The following is a 22,377-nucleotide window of genomic DNA, read 5'->3' as shown; positions in this document are numbered from 1 at the left end:
TCCTTCAAGGAAAGTAATTTCAAGAGTGAGATTAACATAGAAAAATATTTACTGAAGCATTACATGTAAAAGTGAAAAACTGGAAGCCACCTGAAGTTTCAACAATATAGGAACAGTTTAATTAACTGAAATATATCCATCCACTCAATGTAGTAGTTCTGTCTTTTAGAAATAATGATGTTGAGGGGCTGGCCCAGTGGCGCAGTGGTTAAGTTCGCACATTCCACTTCTTGGTGGCCTGGGGTTCGCTGGTTCGGATCCCAGGTGCGGACATGGCACATGGCTTGGCAAGCCATGCTGTGGTAGGCGTCCCATGTATAAAGTAGAGGAAGATGGGCACGGATGTTAGCTCAGGGCCAGTCTTCCTCAGCAAAAAAAGAGGAGGACTGGCAGTAGTTAGCTCAGGGCTAATCTTCCTCAAAAAAAAAAAAAAAGAAATAATGATGTTGAAATTGAGTAATATGGGAAAATGCTTGTGATATATTATTAAGGAGAAAAAGTTACAAAATAGCATGAAGAGTATGAGCTCAGTGTTATATACAAAAAAATATATAAGGATATATACCCGTATAATAAGAATGGTTACCTATAGGTGGAAGGATTGGAGATGTTTATCTTCTTTTCTGCTAATTTCTATATTATCTACTTCACTTCAGTGAATATGTATTAATTTTTCTGGCTAAGTACTTTACCCATGTGGGGGATCAGAATTGGCCACCCCAAAATGTGTCTCTTTGGCTTGATTATTTTCAAAGGCAAAAGACTCTGAAAGAAACCTTGACCTTCCCCCAACTGCCTAAAAGAATTTAAGATAGAAGCCCTTGGGGCCAGCTGGATGGCGCAGCGGTTAAGTTCGCATGTTCCGCTTCAGCAGCCCGGGGTGTGCCAGTTCGGATCCCAGGTGAGGACATGGCACTGCTTGGCAAGCCATTCGGTGGTAGGCGTCCCACATATAGAGTAGAGGAAGATGGGCACAGATGTTAGCTCAGGGCCAGTCTTCCTCAGAAAAAAGATTAGGACTGGCAGCAGTTATCTCAGGGCTAATCTTCCTAAAAAATAAAAATAAAAAAATCTAAAAGATAGAAGACCTGGTCCAGGAAGGTGCTAATACCCCAAAATAATTACAGTATAATGTAAAATAGGTGTGGTAGGCAGGAAGGCACCAGCAAGCCCATTTTTATCAAAGTTCTGTCTCTCTGGTCACATTGTCCATAGATGGCCCAGCAAACCCTTGTTTATCAAACATTTGCTGTTCTATCTCCATGTAAATTGCCTTCCTCCCCTTTGAAGTCCCAAACCACTACCCTCAACATCCTCCTTTGCTTTAGCTGAAGATGGTATTTAAGGTGGTGGCTTCAGCCATTCTGGAGAGTTACTCAGTTTTTCTGGGTTTCTCCCATGTACACATGTTATAAAGCTTTCTTTGATTTTCTCCTGTTATTCTGTCTCATCTCAATTTAATTTATAGCCCAGCCAGAAGGCCTTAGAGTGGGCAGAGGAATTTTCTTCCTCCCCTACACCACGTTGTGGTGGCGGCTCACACAGAAGAACTAGAAGGACTTACAATTAGGACATACAATCATGTACTGGGGCTTTGGGGAGGAAACAAAAAAAGAGAAAGATTGGAAACAGAGTTTAGCTCAGGGCGAATCTTTCTCTGCCAAAAAAAAAAAAAATTTTAACTCACAATCCAGTATAAAATATTTTCCATTTCTCTTACAAACAGAAATGTATACTATTTTTCACATAAGGAATTTACAAAATAGTTTGGATGGAAGCGGTGTAAGTTCTTGGAAAGGTATTACTAAAATACAAACGACTCTTGACAAACCATGGTGTGTCACATATGAATCTGCAAGATCACGGGATGTTTTCCTGTGTATCATGTGACATTCCCGCTCCAGCCTCCTAACAAAGGCCCGACAGATGTCAGTGCTTGTAGGGCACACCCTGACCGCCTAGATGTACTGAGATCTCTGTAAGGGGGCACAGACGATCAGGTTGCAAGGGACTAAAGAAATGTTTTCTGTATCTTAGAGGAGAAAATATTTCTAATCAGTATAAAGTAAGCTCCAGCCATCTGTTATTCTAAAATCAGACCCTTGATCAGGTTAAAAAGAAGAGAAGTTCCTGCCAGTGGAAGTAGGAATTTAGACTACTAGATAAAATATCACCACAGTGATGAAATTATCTTATTAAAGAACAATGACAGCTTTTTAACTTCAGGGACCAATGACAACAGTTCTCCTCAGTTACAGTTCATAAAGGAGTATTTTATTCTGTTATCCCAGAGCTTACTAGAGACAAGCTGCTATTACTGAATGGCTGTGGTTTTACACACAACTGATACATTAGATTTCCCCAGATCTCCAGTAAACAGATATACATTATCATACCTTTGTTTTGCAAAAGTGAACCTAATAAAATATTGCCTTACCAAGGAATGAGACTAGTTAGTATGAGCTCCTTTGGTGATTAAGATTTATTGAAAAACAATCTTAAAATTCAAATGAAACCCCAAAAGACCTCAAACAGCCAAAGCAATCGTGGGCAAAAATAACAAAGCTGAAAGCATCATACTATGCAATTTCAAAATGTACTACAAAGCCACAGTAATTAAAACACCATGGTACTGGCATAAAAACAGACACGTGGAGCAATGGAACAGAACAGAGAGCCCAAGAAGAAATCCACACGTTTACAGTCAATTGATCTTTGACAAAGGTGCCAAGAACACACAATGGGGAAGGACAGTCTCTTCAATAAATGGCGTTGGGAAAACTGATTATTCACATGCAAAAGAATAAAACCAGACACTTATCTCACCCCATATGCAAAAATTAACTCAAAATGGATTAAAGACCTAAATGTAAGAACTGAAACTGTAAAACTACTAGACGAAAACATGGAGGAAAAGCTTCTTGACGTTGGTTTGGGCAATGATTTTTTGGATATGATCCCAAAAGCACAGACAACAGAAACAAAAACAGATAAATGGGACTGCATCAAACTAAAAAGCTTCTACACAGTAAAGGAAACAATCAACAGAGGGAAGAGAAAACATATGGAATGGGAGAAAATATTTGCAAATCATCCAAAATAGATAAGGTACTCAAACAACTCAATCGCAAGAAAACAAATAACCCAATTTAAAAACGGCAAAGGACTGAACAGACTTTTCTCAAAAGAAGACATACAAAGGGACAAGAGATACAGAAAAAGGTGCTCAGCATCACTAATCATCAGGGGAATGCAAATCAAAACCACAATGAGCTATCACCTCACACCAGTTAGAACGGCTATTATCAAAAAGACAAGAAATAACAAGTGTTGGCGAGGATGTGGAGAAAACAGAACATTTGTGCTCTCTTGGCAGGAATATAAATTGGTACAGCCATTAGCGAAAACAGTAGGGAGGTTCCTCAAAAAATTAAAAATAGAACTACCATTGGATCCAGCAATCCCACTTCTGGGTACACAGTCATGCATCACTTAATGACGGGAAAACACTCTGAGAAATGCGTCATTAGGCAATTTCATGGTGGGGTGGACATCAGAGCGGACTTACATAAACCTAGATGGTACATAGCCTGTTGCTCCTAGGCTACAAACCTGTGCAGCATGTTACTGAATTGTAAGCAACGGTAACACAACGGGATTTGTGCATCTAACCGTAGAAAACATGCAGTAAAAATGTGGTATAAAAGATAAAAAATGACCCACCTGTATAGGGCACTTGCCATGAATGGAGCTTGCAGGACTGGCAGTTGCTCTGGGTGAGTCAGCGAGTGAGTGGTGAGAGAATGTGAAGGCCTCGGACATCACCGTGCACTACTGTAGACTTGAGAAACACTGCACGCTTAGGCTACACTAAATTTATAAAAGAATATTTTTCTTTCCTCAATAATAAATTAACCTTAGCTTATTGTAATAGTTTACTTTACAAACTTTCTAATTTTTAACTTTTTGACTCTTTTGTAGTAACACTTAGCTTAGAACAGAAATACCTGGTAGAGCTGTACAAAAATATTTTCTTTCTATCCTTATTCTATAAGCTTTTTCCTATTTTTAGAATTTTAAAATTTTTGCTTACTTTTTGAACTTTTTTGTTAAAAACTAAAACAGAGACACACACATTAGCCTAGGCCTGCACAGAGTCAGGATCATCAACATCACAGTCTTCCACATCCACATTTTGTCCCACTGGAAGGTCTTCAGGGACAATAACACGCATGGAGCTGTCATTTCCTATGATAACAACGCCTTCTTCTGAATCACCTACCTGAGGCTCTTCTTGAGGAGGTGTTGCTCTTTCCAGAAACAGTTCCATGGTGGTTTGTTTAGTTTGTTTATTTTTTTCATCATAGATTTGCTTGTAAGTAGATAATGCACCATGAACATTCCTCTCTATTAAAGAAAACCTACGAAGTTATGATGTTAAGATGGCTACAATGTCACTAGGCAATATGAATTTTTCAGCTCCACTATAATCTTATGGGACTACCATCACATATGCGGTCTTTCGTTGACCAAAATGTCATTACGCAGCTCACAACTTTATATCCAAAGGAAACGAAATCAGTGTCTTGAGAGACATCTGCACTCCTATGTTCATAGCAGATTTATTCACAAATGCCAAGGTGTGGAAACAATCTAAGTGTCCACTGATGGATGAATGGATAAAGAAAATGTGGTGTGTATATATATATATATATATATATATAGTAGAAATATTTCAGCCTTAAAAAAGCAGGAAATCCCGTCATTTGCAACAACGTGAATGAACCTGGAGGGCATTAAGATAAGTATTTCACTTATTTCAAGCCAGATAGAGAAAGACAAATGCTACATGATCTCACTCATATATGGAATCTTTAAAAAAAGAAACAAAACCCAAACTGATGGAAACAGAGTAGAAAACTGTTTACCAGTTGCTGTGGGGGTGGGGAAAACAGGGAGCGGTTGGTAAAAGGGTACAAAGTTTCAATAATAAGATGAATAAGCTCTGAGGATCTACTGTACACCATGGTGACTATAGCTGATAACACTATATTAAAAAAATGGAAATTTACTAAGAGAGTAGAACTTAAATGTCCTTTAAAAGAAAGTGGGGGTAAATATGTGAAGTGATGGGTGTGTTCATTAACTCGATGGGTGGAATTCTTTCACAACGTATACATATATCAAATCATGTTGTACACTTTAAATATCTTACCAAAAACAAAATCTTACAATTTTATTTGTCAATTAAGCTGGGGGGAAAAAGATGAGAGAAGAAACGACAGAATGTCTCATAGTGTTAACAATGGTCTCTGATTAAAGAAAGCTTATTAAACACCTCCCCTTTCTCCTCTCCCACCGAAGATTCCTCTGTTGGAAGAGAAAAAGAACTAAGATAAGCCACATAAGGAATAGAACACGGGAGTGGCCAAAAGCGGAGGAAAGATTTCACCAGTTATGGAGGATGGAAAGATTTCACCAGTTATGGAGGATGGAAAGCCAGTGGAGGAGTGGTAACTGCTGTATCAGGAGTAGAAGAAGCCCCAGCTTGGTGTTTACAGAGGGAGACACTTGCAGAAAGGGGTAGTTTTGCCCTACAAAACTCTGCTGAGGTTTGCGACTTAGAACCACTTGGTGCTGGGGTGGACACAGACATAAACTGAGGAAAAACTGAAAGTCTATGGTTGTACTTGGTTATCAGTGTCCCAGGCACATTGATTCATCATGATGCTCTGTCTTAAACATTTTAATGTTAAAAACGATGTACACACACCCGCACGTGCACACATATGAATCATTCCAGTACTGAAGATCGAGTGGAGGGAAGATGCACGTCTCCTGGCCAAACCCCTCCCGAGAGCTCTCAGCCAATGAGCACTAACTGCAATACCATGCTTTCTTGCCAAGTTGCCTCTTTACTCCACTGAGGTTTCTCTTTCTGCCTTTATTTCATATGCTGCTGAAGTTTTTTTCTAAACTTCTGGGGTTTTTTTTTCTGCTTTTTCTCCCCAAATTCCCCCAGTACATAGTTGCATATTTTAGTTGTGGGTCCTACTAGTTGTGGCTTGTGGGGGACAGCCCCAGCGTGGCCCGACAAGCAGTGCCATGTCCGCGCCCAGGATTCGAACCGGCGAAACGCTGGGCCGCAAAGCAGAGTATGCGAATTTAACCACTTGGCCCTGGAGCCACCCCTTGCAGCTGAACAGTTTTGACCCATAATGACTTACAGAGATATGTCAGTGATAGCGGCAAAAGTGGTATAAAGTGCTTGAGGCCCCTTGCAGAAGGCAAAGGATGAAACTTAAAGATCAGCAGGTAATAGGTAATCAGAGATGGCTGGAAGTCTCTCTCACACACCACTGGGAAGACCAAATGGCATCTGGAAAAATCTATGGCCAGAGTACACCAGGACTCCAGGAACAAAATGCCAAGAACATCTCCAAAGGAATTATGCGTAACCCAGCCTGTTTATGCTGCTCCATTGAGCCCCATCATTTCTCAAATTGCATACTGAGCTGAAAGGGCAGGTCTTGATTGTGAACAGTCAAACCCACTCCCCCAACTCCAGGCACAGAACACTCTTAGTCAAACATCTACTCTCACAAGACGGGATGCAAGGAGTTTTGTTCAAAATTTCTCATTTTTATTACAAAATATCTGACACATATAAAAGACTATGTAATATATTACATATCTGCAAAGAATGAAGATGATAATAAAAACTCACTTCCTAATTTAAAAAATAGAATGTAACCGATAACAGTGAAACTCTTAATGCTCCACCCCAGTCATATCCCCAAAGTGTAAGTAGGATTTGAATTTCGTGTTTAGTTTCTTTTGATTTTATGATGTTTTTGTCATATATGTATATATCCACAAGCCATATATCATTGAGTTTTCTTTTTCAATTTGCAAAATTGATATCATATTGTATTAATTTATCTGTGGCTTGCTTTTTTCTTTTGCACAACATTATAAGTTTCCTCTCTAGAGAATTTGAACAGTTCCTAAGACAAGACCTTCACATACACTACAATTTTGCACATAGAGCTCCAATTGCCTTTTAATCATAGATAGGAACACAAAACCAAGGATCACCAGACATTCAAGGAAAGATTCCAAAATGAAAAGGAGAGACCAGAGTGAACAAAAAGAAACAATCCTGGAGCAAAGTGACTTAACACTGGGAACTGACAGGAACTTTAAAAAAACTCTGACATAGTATCCCCAGAGAGGTTAAAGAAAGCATTACAGAACAAGCTATAATGAAAAAGGAATGATGAGAGAACAAAAAAGAGCTCTTGGAAATAAAAACGTGATTGACAACATTTTAAAAAATTCAACAGAAGTTTTGGAAGTAAGTTTAAAAAAATCTCCCAGGTGGTAGAACCAAAAGATAGAGACAGAAAAGTTACGCAAAAAACAGGCTCCATCCAATAGGTCCAATATCTGCATATCAGAAATTTTAAAGAGAAAATAGAGAAAGAGGACTGGAGAATTACCAAAGAAATGATAGAAGAAACTTTCCCAGAAGTGAAGGGCATGAGTCTCCATGGGCCAAGCCCCCAGCACAATGAATGAAAAAAACCAACCACATCAAGTGGTTGACATTATAGAATTATCCAAACTCTCTAGATAGAGAAGACAAGATCATTCTTAAAAAGAGTACAAGGATCCATTTCTTTTTTCCCTTCTTCCTCAGTGCTCTGGAAGAGTTTGACAGTACATAACTTATTACCATTTGAAGATGTGCAAAGGAGGGCATCCAAACAATTACACCAGCAGCCCCAGATCATCCCAGAAGTAAACAAGTCAACAGTTTATTGCTAATGTTAAGTAGTGAGATCTAGTGACTTTACAAAACACTATAATAAAGTTAGAGGCTATGGCTATAAATAAAAGCTAGCCTTGGAAGGGATCGATGTTCTCTACTTTTCTTGTCCCACTTCCCACAAGTTGGAAGACCTTATGCTGAGCATAATACTTTGTGAAGCAGGAAATCAAGTTCCCATCATGAAGATGTTAAAAACTAAAAACTCATCATGGTAGTCAATATATAAGGATACCTCTGTACTTTTCTGCAGTTAAAAATGTCTCTAAAAATAAATAAAAGGACTCAAATAACAAGAGATCTGTTAAAATGGAAAGTCTGTTATTGGCATGATCAAAGACAATCTTTTGTCATCTTACCCAACAGACCTGATTCTGTCTCTAAAACAAAATGCTATATATGAAATATGAAAGACAGAACAAAGACTCGTGAAGTCCACTCCAATCAGGACTTGAGAGTATTGGTATTTCATAAGTAATCTAGTCATCACCCTAAGTCCCTGTGATTCTATGCCCTATGCATGCTCTTTAGTCTTCACAGGCAGTCACTTCACCCCAGGTCTCCACCCTGCAGCACAGACACATCTTTGTTCCTAACGCAGAAAGATAGAAGCCAACAGGGAGCTTGTATTATGTGTTTGGAATGAAATGTTTATTATTCACCCATCTCTCACATAAATAAATTTCAATAACCTTGACTGAAAAACAACCTGCAAAATTTCCCTCACTACGTTTTTGAAACTGGCAACCAGTCACCTCTAAGGAGCCTATGGAGTGAGGAAGACTATAAATATATTAATTCTTAGTTATATTTTTATGATACAAATTGTATGAAACTCAGCATGACAACTACTCAATTTATTGGACAAACTTCCAAGGATGTAAAGATTCAATAACATCATTTCTTTTTTTCTTTTTTTTTTTTGAGGAAGATTAGCCCTGAGCTAACTACTGCCAGTCCTCCTATTTTTGCTGAGGAAGCCTGGCCCTGAGCTAACATCTGTGCCCATCTTCCTCTACTTTATACATGGGACGCCTACCACAGCATGGCATGCCAAGCGGTGCCATGTCTGCACCCGGAATCCAAACCAGTGAACCCCTGGCCGCCGAGAAGCAGAACGTATAAACTTAACCACTGCACCACTGGGCCAGCCCCATCAATAACATCATTTCTAATATTCTATTCACAAGAGTTTGGACTGAACATTGTATTCATTGCTGCAGCCATGTGAAATCCAATCAAACTACAACACATTGGGGGGCTCATATAATACTCTCACTGTATTTTAATTATGCTCCTAATTTTCCTTTATGAATGAACCCAAATCATCTTTATTTAACGGATGATACTGAGCTGTTATGAGTGAATGTGGACGGCTAAAAAAAATTCAAATCCTAACATATCAGCATTAGCTTTGCAATGGACATAAGCTGATTTAACATAAAGCCATGAACCTCATACTTCTTCACAGCTATATCACTTGGGTGACTATATATCTTCCTAGAAACAGCACGTAATTCTGCAGCACAAGTTTATAGTCCATCACAAGAAATCTCATCTCACACCAATTCTGTTCTCTCCCATCAACTAATATACTCTCCCTACTACTCACCTTCACCTCTGTTCCACTTGCTTCCCCTCCTTTATCTGTTCCTACTGCTCTTTAGCACATGCTCTTCTGTCATTTCTAGTGAAGTCTCCTACTTCACACAAACGCATATGTGATATCTGACACTGTTGATCCCAATTTCAAGAAACTCAGTAACTTCCAAGGTATATACAAATCTTCTGGAACTAACACTGCACTTTACAAATTCCAGAACACTGATATGGCATTAGTACAATCCAGCAAGGGTGGGTAGTTTGACTCTGAGATAATTAATTCATTTTTTTCTCTGCTCCTCCACGGTCTCTCTTTCTGAAATGATCCTACAAAAAAAATGTAACAGAAAACTCAAGAGAAAAATAATTTTTAAAAATCTATACTTCCTAAATCTTGTTAATCTATAAGGCTTTTTTTTTTTGAGGAAGATTAGCTCTGAGGTAACATTCACCACCAGCGCTCCTCTTTTTGCTGAGGAAGATTGGACCCTGAGCTAACATTCAGGCCCATCTTCCTCTATTTTATATGTGGGATGCCTGCCACAGCATGGCTTGATAAGCAGTGCACAGGTCTGCACCTGGGATCCGAACCGGCAAACCCCAGGTCCCTGAAAGAGAGTGCGTGAACTTAACTGGTACCCCCCCAGGGCCAGCTCCCTATAAGGCATTTTTGAAGCTTCTCTGATTTTAATACAATCATACGTCACCTTACAACCAGGATATGTTCTGAGAAATGTGTTGTGAGGTGATTTCATCAGTGTGCAAACATCACAGAGTATAGTTACACAAATCTGGATGGTATACCCAAACTACACACCTAGGCTATAAGGTACTAATCTTATGAGACCACCACTGTATACACAGTCCGCCATTGACGGAAACATCATTACACAACTGTAGTTGTTTATCTACATTGGTTTGGCTTATAAATATTGCCCATATTCTCTCCCTCTAAAAAAAAAAAAGGAAAAAATAATTTGTTATTCATTGATGATAACCACATTATTATCCAAATGGACCTATTTAGGCAAGTTTCCTGTCTCTGTGATCAGGATCTTTCAGGTCCCATTATTCCCATATTGGTGTGCTCTAGGAAAAGGCCATCTGGAGCGTCAATTTGAAAACATGAGGAAGAGCCCCAATAAGACAATTTTCAAAAGACCGCCACAAAACAAAGTGAATTATCTGAATCAAAAGTAAAATGCTGGGGCCGGCCTGGTGGTGCAGTGGTTAAGTTTGCAAGTTCTGCTTTGGCGGCCCGGGGTTCACGGGTTCCAATCCCGGGTGCGAACAGGGCACCGCTTGGCAACCCATACTGTGGTAGGCATCCCACATATAAAGTAGAGGAAGACGGGCATGGATGTTAGCTCAGGGCCAGTCTTCCTCAGCAAAAAGAGGAGGATTGGCAGCAGATGTTAGCTCAGGGCTAATCTTCCTCCAAAGAAAAACGAGTAAAATGCTTTATTTCCTACAATGTATGCTCTCTAGGGCCAAGGATAATATTTAACCAATTTTATACAGTAGCAGCCTAGTTCTGGAAACATTAGAAATACTTATATATTCTCTGCTTTGCTTGTCCATAATAATTAAGCAGACAAATATTTATGGAAAGAAGTAAAGATGGGGCCTGATACATCTGCTTATAATTGTCATCATGTTTAAATAAAAACAACCCTAACTCTTACAAGGCTGTTCAGATAGATAAACGATCCTTAGACAGCAGTGGAAACAGAGGACGGAGGACTGGACCAGGAATGGAAATTGCAGAGTCCAAATTTCTGGAACAGAAGCTTTTTTCTCCCCAAACCCCCCAAGTACATAGTTGTATATTGTAGTTGTAGGTCTTTCTAGTTGTGGCATGTGGGACGCCGCCTCAACATAGCCTAATGCCATGTCTGCGCCCAGGATCCGAACCCTGGGCTGCCGAAGCCGAGCACGTGGACTTAACCACTCGGCCATGGGGTCAGTCCCTGGCACAGAAGCTTTTAATTAACTTGAGACTCATCTGAGTTATTGCTGGATTTATGGAAATTGAGGTGATGGTAATTTGGAAGAACAGAGACTATCAGAAAAAGAAAAGACAAATGAGGATGAAATCTGTGAACCAACAGGACAGCAGGCACCTACATCCACAGGAATGCGCATCCTCCCAGATTGCCCTAGGTTGCTCTGCCATCATCTTTGCAAGTCAAATGGTGGATGCAAGGTGGGCAGCAGGAGTAGCTGCCCGTGGTGCTGAACCCCAGGGCACACCACAGGCCAAGAACCAGGCAAAACGATCTCTCATTGGAATTTCAACCACATTCTACTCCTCCATAAAGTTATAGCTCAAAATCATCACCAGTTTTTCCTCATATTATTAGTTTCATTTATTAATTTCACCATTAAAATAGATTAGTTAGAAATCATCTTTTCAAACAGACTAAAAAACTGATAAAGAAAAGTTCAAATAATTTATTAGGGTTCACTCAGAAAACTTTAGAGTTACAACTTTAGCCTGTGAGTCACTGTTTCCTAGTTAACATAAGCCAAAATTCCTACTGGCACATTTTAGAGTCCAGGATGCACCATTTAAGACCAATATCTCAGATAAATGAGAAAGCTGAAGAGAAATCTATTAATAGATAAATCTATGTATTTGGATCAGTATAATGCTTTTAGTCAAACATAGAGACTGAGCATAAAATGTTATCTTGAAAACTCTTAAAAATATTAATTCACTAAGAATGAAGTAGGAAATTAGCATTTAGTAATGTTTAATTTTGACGACACGCTTGTAAGGTAAGCAAGCATTTGAAGGTGGAGACTTGCAAACAGGTTCCCAAAAGTAAGACACTTTTTACCCATCCAATTTATGGCAGCTAGTCTCCAAGATGGCTCCCAATAATCCATCCCTCCTAGTATACATGTCCTTGTGGAGTTCTCTTCTACAGTGAATCAAGACTGGATCCGTGCAACCAATAGAACACAGTGAAAATGACAATGCATTACAGTTTCTGTCTTGGCCGCTTGGATTGCTCACTCAGGGGAAATCAGCTGTCATGCAAAGAAGACATTCAAGCAGCCACAGACAAAGGAACTGAGGCCTCTCACCAGCAGCCATCACCAACATGCCAGCCATGTGAGTGAGCCATCTTAGAAGTGGATCCTCCTGCCCCACCCCAGCCAAGCTTTCAGATGACAGTAGCCCCAGCCAGCATCTGAAGGCAATCTTATTGAGAGGCCAGAGTCAGAACCTCTTAGCTGGGTCACTCTAATTCCTGACTGACAGACTGTGGGAAATAATAAACAGTTATTGCTGTTTTAAGCTGTCAAGCATTGGTGTGATTTGTTACACAGCCATAGAAACTGGGACATAATTTTACCTGACATAATCTGGGCCTAATTTTTTCTTTTTTTTTAAAGATTTTATTTTTCGTTTTTCTCCCCAAAGCCCCCCAGTACATAGTTACGTATTTTTAAGTTGTGGGTCCTTCTAGTTGTGGCATGTGGGATGCCGCTTCAGCATGGCCTGATGAGCGGTGCCATGTCCTTGCCCAGGATTCAAACCAGCGAAACCCTGGGCTGCCAAAGTGGAGCGCGAGAACTTAACCACTCGGCCACGGGGCCGGCCCCTGGGCCTAATTTTTAATGATGTCCTTCATGAATGATCCTGACTCTTGAATGAAACACGTATGTGACTGTTGTTTGTTTTATGTGACTAGTGGTCAAACAGCCCAACTGTTCTGACAGATAAGTGGTAAAGAAAAGAAAGGGACAGACGGTTTTATGGGCTGAATTGTGCCCCCCCACCAAATTTATATGCTGAAACGCTAACTCCCAGTACCTAGGAATGTGACAGCATTCAGAGACAAAGCCTGTAAAGAAGTAATTAAGTTAAAATTAGGCCATTAAGATGGGCCCTAATCCAACAGGACAAGTATCCTTATACAAACAGAAAGAGACACCAGGAGAGCACACACACAGAGGACACAGCACGTGAAGACACAGCAAGAAGGCGGCCATCTGCAAGCCAAAGAGAGAGGCCTCAGGAGAAACGAAACCTGCAAATATCCTGATCTTGGACTTCCAGCCTCCAGAAATATGAGAAAATAAATTTGTTGTTTAAGCCACCCAGTCCATGGTACTTTGTTATGGCAGCCCTGGCTGACATACAGAAGGGAAACCCATAGATTAAAAAAAAAAAGAAAAAGACTTAGAAGACAACAAAAACATTTTAAGGAACAACACTAAACCACAGTGTCTAAAGATGCACACTTAAGAAATAGAACTATAAAAAAAAATACAAGGAAGTGATTGCTATAAACATTAGAATAATACAGGCAGCCTTCACTTTACATGATTCTAATACGCACAATTTCAGTTCTCAGTTTAGTTAAATTACACCAATCCTCCAAAAATACAGTTCACATTTCACTTACCATGGTGTATTAACTTTGAGAAACTGAGTAAAGTACAAACTTCAATAATAGCTCTTCAGTCTACAAATTATTATTTTTTTTTTTGAGGAAGATTAACCCTGAGCTAACATCTGCCGCCAATCCTCCTCTTTTTGCTGAGCAAGACTGGCCCTGAGCTAACATCCATGCCCGTCTTCCTCTACTTTATATGTGGGACGCCTACCACAGCATGGCTTGCCAAGCCGTGCCATGTACGCACCGGGGATCCAAACCTGCAAACCCCAGGCCGCCAAAGCGGAACATGCGCACGTAAGCACTGCACCACCGGCCCGGCCCCTACAAATTATTACGTAATTAATAGACATGCATCACGATCAGTGACGGATCACATCACTTCTTTCAAAGTCTGTCAGTGATCGGTCACTCTGCACTTGTTATTCGGTTCACACACACACAGTACACCACGGACTGGTGTTGTCTCCTTATCTCCCAGTGATAAACCCACATAGCATTTTACCAAAATGAACAAGTGACAGAAGAAACTGGCCAAGAAAGAACGTGCAGCAAAGAAACGAAAAGTGATAACATTGGAAGTGAAATCTGAACGGAACGGAATGGAATGGAGTTACAGAGAAATAGCTGACCATGGGAATGTTGACACTGCTACCACTTAAAGACTCAAGACGTGCCGCTGGAGGAACCTAACGGAGGAAACTTATCAACATAAAGGAGGAATGTGGTTGAGATGAGAAGGATGAAGAAGTGACACCAGCAAGAACTTCACACTGAAGGAATTCCTAGAGACACTTCACAGCATTGAAGGCATGAAGGATGAAATGCTGGAAACTGATCCAAACTCCAAAAGGAGAATGAAAATTCCTCCAGACAGAAGAGGTGTTTGTTCTGTGTCATAAGGTATAGGATGGGGAGAAGGTAGCAAACACGGGCCAAACTACTCTTGGGAAGTTTTTAGAAAGAAATAAAAGTTTAATTATCAATTTTTCTAACGTTTGAAATTACAGTGCACTAAACTTCACTCTTTTTTCATTTCACTATACAATTGTAACAGACAGTAAGAGAGTTTTTAATGTCTTGGCCAAATGTTTAAAGGTCCCGGAACACTCGCAATCTCCCTGATTGATTATTAAGACAGCTTATCAGGATCTCAGCATGCACTGCTATCTTCTTGGTACCACAGCACCATGCAAAGTGAGTTCTGCCTGTAGTTACCCCAGAGGGAGGGAAGGAGTTATGAATGAGATGCAACACAAGGAGGGGCTTCTGGGGTGACTGGCAAAGTTCTATTTCCTGACCAGCATGGTGGTTATAAGGGTATTTGCCTTACAACAATTTCTTAAACTGAAAAAATGCTTCTGTGACTGAAATCCATGGGAGCAGGGGACTAGTCAATGAGGACCCGTCTGAAACACTGAGCCAGTGGTCACCTTTCTAAGAGAAAAGAAAGGAAAAGCCACAGAAGTAGGTAAGGGACTTGGCAGAGGGCACAAAGGCGGCTGTCAGACATGAAATCAGAACCAGGCCTTGCTGGCAGCCGGGTCTGCACTCCTCTCGAAAGCCTGCCAGTCTCCCGTGAAACAGACTTCCCCTCAAGGGCATCTTTATTGTCCACTTCCAAGGGAGGTGACTCAGCCAGGTTTGAATGGGAGGCCTGGGGTTTAAGATCTGTTACTTAATGCTAATCAGAAAGAAAAAAATAAATAGGAAGGCCAGAAGAGACTCAGCGATCTTAAATTTTTTTCCTTAAATTATTTTTCAAGTGAAAGGATTAGGCTTTGCAAAAAACAGTCAAACAGTCTGCCTACCTGATCCTGGGGCAAAAATACAACACAAACAGTACAATCTTATTATAAACCTAAAGCTTATTACAAACTTAAAAATACAATACAAACTTACTGAAAGCCGCTTATTCTGTGGGGCCGAGGCAGTGCTGTGGATTTATGATATGTGGTTAGGTTATAATCAATATTCAGTCTTTCCTTCTAGATTGAGTACACCAATATAACATTTTTCCTCTCATTTAAATACCCTAATAGCCTCTGATGTTGCTTTTCCCATACAAAGTCCATCAAGTATGACATAGCTTCTATTTGCTTACTGATTTGGGGAATATGTTTTTCCCTCCACTTTATACACAGCTTATAACTGGGATATTAAGTTCCATCCAATTTACTTAGCTGGTAAATTCAGAGCAAATACTAAAAGTCTCTTAAGATTTATTCTTACTCTCAAAGTTAACATCCCTGACATTAAGGGAATTTCAAAGGCTGAGGAGACAGGGATGTTATAAGAAACTGCACGGAAGTCCTGGGGCAAGGTCTCATACAACATTTTATGTTTTATTTTTAGACGCACAGAAACATAGTCATTTTAACACAACCAGTCAATTATAAGCCCAGTCTTAAAGCTTTTGAGTTTTTTAATAACAAAGGAAGACTACAGATTAGTGAAGTTAGGATTTAAAAGGACAGAGATGCACTGAGCATCGAGTCAACTAGTTTTTGGTTCTGTATCAAATTAACAATCAGGGGCCAGCCCAGTGGCGCAGCAGTTAAGTTCCCATATTCCGCTTCTGCGGCCTTGGGTTGCCTGGTTTGGATCCTGGATGTGGATCTACATACCACTTGGCAAGCCATGCTGTGGCAGTCATCCCACATATAAAGTAGAGCAAGATGGGTACGGATGTTAGCTCAGGGCCAGTCTTCCTCAGCAAAAAGAGGAGGATTGGCAGCAGATGTTAGCTCAGGGCTGATCTTCCTCAAAAAAAGTAAATAACAATCAGTTTTAGATATAAGTTTTATTTTCTCCAAAATGTCCTTTTCTCGACCAGTTAGGAAGAGAAAGAAAAGAAATTCTAGTATCCAGAGATAAACTAGACCTGTTACATATTTTGGGGGGGGAGGAATGATCTACATCCAGTAACAATAGAATATATAGCTGTTTATTTTGCAACCTTTTGAGAATGTGTTCCACAATGGTATTCCTGACTTCCTGGCAATGAGGGGCTCCTGAAAAGACGGTATACTTTGAATTTTAGTAATTTTATCATATATTAAATATCCTGGGTCTAAGGGAACTCACTATTTAAAGAAATCCTTTGGTAATCTTATATAGGATTTTCTGAATCCCTATTAGCACATGTTTTTGAAATCAATTTCCCTAAATGTCTCCCAACAGGAAGATATTAATTAGCTGTAAGTCCTGCACTGAATGATAAAGTGTCTCCTTATATTTCAAAGTACAGAATACCCTGGCTTACAGCCCATCACACATCCAGACTTCAACTCAGCAGGGCAGCGAAGGTGGGAAATGTCTAAAGGCACCTGATTCTCAGTTTTCAAGCAGTGCTCTGAACGGCAGCAACACAGCTCCACTCTCATTAAGTACGGAAGGTGTGAGCTTCTTTGATGCTTTCTTCAAATTTTGATTTTTCTGTTTTTTGGTTTTGAGGTTTTTTGGGAGCAGGTCTTACTTTTTTCCACATGTATAAAAACCATCCATATAAAAACCCAGGTGCCAGGGGATTCTGCTGTTATTTATTACTGGTTTTGCAGTTCCTTACTAAGTTTCTGAAGAGCAAAAGGAGAAAAACAAAGGCTTCAGTGAGCAAGCCTTTCATTAGGTACCACGTAACCCAGGATAATACATTCTGGAGATTTAGGAAATTATAAACAATTAAGTAAGCATCCGTTCCGAAAGCGCCTATCAAACACCAGGACTTAGGGTCTTCCCCTCATGCTAACTCCTTCTGCTAGTAAGTTTTACCTTGATGTTAAAGAGACAGCTGGGGCCGGCCCGTGGCGCAGTGGTTAAGTGCGCACGTTCCGCTTCGGGGCCCGAGGTTCGCCAGTTCGGATCCTGGGTGTGGACATGGCACCGCTTGTCAGGGCCAATCTTCTCAGGGGAAAAAAAAAGTCTGAACGACTGGAGAGCTCTATTTCTTAAATAAATTCTGATCCTTAACATCCTTTTATAACAATGTCAATGCAATAACTCACCTAAATCACTGGATACTACACGAGGTAAAACATATTGCACCATATATTTACAATACATTTAAAACATAAAGTATAAACCAGAAGATCTTAAAATTAAATCTGCATTCCCCAAGGCAGAATTTATTGAACTCTGGTCATTCGGTACCACTTCATGAGTCTGTTCCACAGCTGTGTGCCTCAAGTATTATTTCCTTCCCCTTTTCCTGGAGCCTAAAAAGGGCAGGGGGAGACGTGGCCGTCGTGGGGCTGAGTCCAGGTAGAGACTTTGCTTCCACATCTGCACCACTGAGGACTCCAAGGCGGTTCTCTCCGGGGCTCCTCTGGCCCTTGAGGAATGGGTTCCAGAGTCTGTGGGATGCAGGAGGATGGCTGGAGGCTCTGAGGGAAGAGAACTGCTCAGGCTTATCCCAGGTTTGAGCAGAAAGCAAGCCTCTGGAGGCTGGTGAGGAGAAAGATAGAGCAGAGAACTGAAAAGGGCTAAGACACCCGAGTGAAGGAGCTCGTTGTGGGGTGGGTAGAGCTCTGCAAACAACATTTTCTTGTAGTGCTTACCAACCACGTTTGGGTTAGTGAACCACTCGAGAATCTGATGAAAGCTATGAAATGTCTTCCCTCTCAAATATACATATGAGCATCCACTTAAAAACTTATACCTAAATTCTGGGAGCTCTTAGAGCATCTGTAGCCAACCAGTGAACCCCAGGTGAAGACTTTCTATTTTAGCGGGAGATTTAATAGCTGCTCCTCAGGTTGGTATAGGAACCTTCTAGTAAGTAATGCAGTCACTTCCCCATGCAAGAGAGAACACAGTTATTTCTTGCATCTCCTCTCCTATGACTGGGGATGAGGGAGAGGAAAAGAGAGGTAATGTCACTCCTCAGCTTTTCTGGCCACCCCACACTGTCCCTAACCTCTGTGCCTCGGTGCAGTCCAGCAGTGGGGCACTATCAATGGATTTGGGTTTTTTTTACTTTTCTAAAACTTATTTTGAAATATGAGTCTCACATAGAAGCTGCAAAAATAGTACACCAGCCTCAAAGATATCATGCTAAGTGAAATAAGCCAGTCACAAAATAACAAATATAGTGTGATTCTCCTTATGGGAGTCATCTAGAGCAGTCAAACTGATAGACTAAGAAAGCAGAACAGTGTTAGCAGGGGCTGGGGGAGGGGATTGGGGAGTTACTCTTTAGCGGGTTCAGAGCTTCAGTTCAGGGTAATGAAGAGTTCTGGAGATGAATGGTGGTGACAACTGCACAACAATGTGAGCGTAATAATGCCACTGAACTGCATACTTAAAAATTATTAAAGTGGTAAATTTTAGGTTATGTATATTTTATCACAATAAAAAAGCAGTACAGAGAGCTCCCGTGTAACCTATCTCCCAATGATAATATCTTACATAACCACAGTACAATGATCAAAACAAGGAAATTGGGACTGGTATGATACTATTAACTAAGCCATAGACTTTATTTGGATTTCACTTTTTCCATGTGCTCACTGTGTGCGCGTGCATGTGTGTGTGTGTATGTTTGTAGTTCTATGAATTTTATCACATAGATTGATTTGTGTAACCACCACCACAATCAGGGTACAGCACTGTTTCAAATCCCCGTTTTACAGATTAGGAAACTGAGGCATAAAGAGGTTAAGTAAATAGACAAAACTTTTACAATCAATAGGTGGCAGAGCCAGGGGTCAAACCCAGTCAGACCAGCTTTGAAGCCCACATCTTTTTTTTTTTTTTTTTGAGGAAGATTAGCCCTGAGCTAAATCTGCTGCCAATCCTCCTCTTTTTTGCTGAGGAAGGCTGGCCCTGAGCTAACATCTGTGCCCACCTTCCTCTACTTTACATGTGGGACGCCTGCCACAGCATGGTTTGCCAAGCGGTGCCATATCCACACCCGGGATCCCAAGTGGCGAACCCCGGGCCACCAAAGCAGAACATGCAAACTTAACCGCTGCGCCACCAGGCCAGCCCCAGAAGCCCACACCTCTTAACCAAACCCAGTACTCACAGGGCATGCCTGGGACACCCAAACGCATCCATACACACACACTCAAGAAGTGTACTCTCCGGTACTTGGATACTGTACACTACATTTGGCACAATATAACATAGTCTACAGGGCACCTCAGCATTCTAACTAAACTGGATCAACTGCAGAATTTCATGCTGGGGCTTGTAGTCCACTTGGCATTTTCTAGCTAAAAAATAAGCTTAAAAACTGGCATGAGACACGTTATCCCTGCCAAAAAAGAGAGAAGCAACTTTCAGTTTTGTGAAAAATCTGAACTGTAATTTTCCAAGTTGATTGTTCATGATTTGGTTTATTTTTTACCCCTGAGAATAAATTCAAACCACTATCATATAAGTATGATAAAACAGGTCCATTTCATATCATTACATTTTTACCTCTCATTAAGCAGATATTTTAGTAACTAGAACATCTAAATAGTTCCACTATGGGAACAAAGTATTTTTTTTTTAAATATATTTGACCAATATTGAATTTTCTTGTATAATTCACAAAGTTTTTACCTGATTTATTTTTCTGATTACAAACTTAATTTACGTTCACTGCAAGAAGTCTTTAAAATTCCCATAAAGATGCAGAGGGGAAAAACCCCCAATACTCCTAAAACTCACCACCGAGAGGCAATTTCCTTCTATATCAGATTCCCAGGGGACTTTGCTAGAGTCAGAGTAAAATGCAGACATTTTAAAAAAACTGAAAACGCTAATTCTGAAATAAGAATACAAATTTTCTGACCTTGGAATCCAGTTCTAGAATAAAACGGTACTTTTGGTTTATACTCTAGAATGTGAATACACGCATACAGAGTCTTAACACCACGCAGTAGGCTACTGCTGTTCATAATAAAAGGAAATCATCAGTTACATCAGGTTAACAATCTCATTAGTTCTCTTTGGTCCACAGACCATCAGGTTGATTCAAGAGCACCTATCTCCAAAAGTGTGGAAGAACAAGAGTGTTTTTACACTGTGAATATGTATAATTTTACAGAACTACATTTTTTTTAATTTTATTTTTTCCTTTTTCTCCCCAAAGCCCCCCAGAGCATAGTTGTATATTCTGCATTGTGAGTCCTTCTAGTTGTGGCATGTGGGACGCTGCCTCAGCGTGGTTTGATGAGCAGTGCCATGTCCGCGCCCAGGATTCGAACCAACGAAACACTGGGCCGCCTGCAGCGGAGCGCGCGAACTTAACCACTCCGCCACGGGGCCAGCCCCCAGAACTACATATTTTGAAAAGAAATATTTTGGTCTGGTCCCCTTATTCGGTAAAGAGAAAACTGAAGCTCTGAGAAATTGTCTAAAGCTCCAAAGCGAATTGGTGGCCAGGACTACCCCAAGTTTCGTGTTGTCCATCTGGCGTCCTCCCACCCTCCCCAGGGCCCCCGGAGGTGCTCCTCCATCTCCCGCTCGTCATCCAATCCGACAAGATGATGGACAGCAGGGTTCCTAACGCTCATGTGCGAAAGGTCACAACCTCAAGAGAACTAAGTTCTATATTCACCTTTTATCTACTTAATATCAGTAAAGCAAATCAACCTTATTTCTTTTGTATCTATTCATTTTAGAAACAATTCTCAAAGCATATGTCCCTTACACAAACAAAAAATAGCCTTGCTGTTCCTGTTTAACTATTAAGATTAGTCTACTTTGGGCTACTTCTCCATCCGTGGTTACTATTTGCTGATATCTCCATTAAATTTACTATTTTTCTTTTAAGAATGTTTTTTACTATCATGGACAGAAATATTTCCCATAATCTCCATTCTTGAACTAAGGACAAATGAGTGATGTAGAAATTAAGTTCATTCCGCTACCAATAAACTCTCAAATTTAAATTACATGTTTTAATCCTGGGGCCAGCCCCGTGGCCAAGCAGTTAAGTTTGAACACTCTGCTTCGGTGGCCCAGGGTTTTGCTGGTTTGGATGCTGTGTGCGACACGGCACCGCTCATCAGGCCATACCCTAAAACCAAGAAATGTTGAGTATTAAATATACTCAGTCTAACCCAGGGAAATATTTGAAATTCTTATTTTTTTAAAAAGGAGCAATAAGTTAAATAAAAATAATGCTGATAATTTACAGACGGGCATCAAAGGGAAAAAAGGGAACAATTAGTTAAGAAGAATCAAATAGTTTCTCCCATTCACACAAATGTTCTAATTTTATGGAGGGAAAAAACCCCTCAATATAAGGAACCAAATAAGATAAAAATTGTATCCATCGTTATTTATGTGAACTTGGAAGCATCACCTACGGTTCTGTATAGACTTCCCAACGATAAGTGACTGAAGAAAGGAGCAATAAAAATCAACCACTACATCAGGGAAATATCACTATTGAGTGTATTCTGAGAAACTGTTAAAATATCACCAGGTCGTAGCTTAGGCTTGGGGTCTGGACAATGAACAGGACAAGGGGAGAAAGGGAGGCACCACAATCGCCACATGTGACGTCATTACTCAAGTCAGCCTTTCACTGGAGGG

The 22,377-nt window shown here is 40.4% G+C and overlaps 1 protein-coding gene across 8 annotated transcripts in view; it reads right to left on the bottom strand.

Annotated features, from left to right (window-relative positions):
* ANKRD6 (ankyrin repeat domain 6) overlaps positions 1 to 22,377 on the bottom strand; it is a 173,562-nt gene that overhangs the window by 147,691 nt on the left and 3,494 nt on the right. The window lies entirely within an intron of this gene.

Source organism: Equus asinus, chromosome 24, assembly GCF_041296235.1.
Source record: "Equus asinus isolate D_3611 breed Donkey chromosome 24, EquAss-T2T_v2, whole genome shotgun sequence".
Lineage (NCBI taxonomy): Eukaryota > Metazoa > Chordata > Mammalia > Perissodactyla > Equidae > Equus > Equus asinus.
The sequence above is the reverse complement of the archived record's forward strand: the minus strand, read 5'-3'. Positions and strand labels throughout refer to the sequence as shown.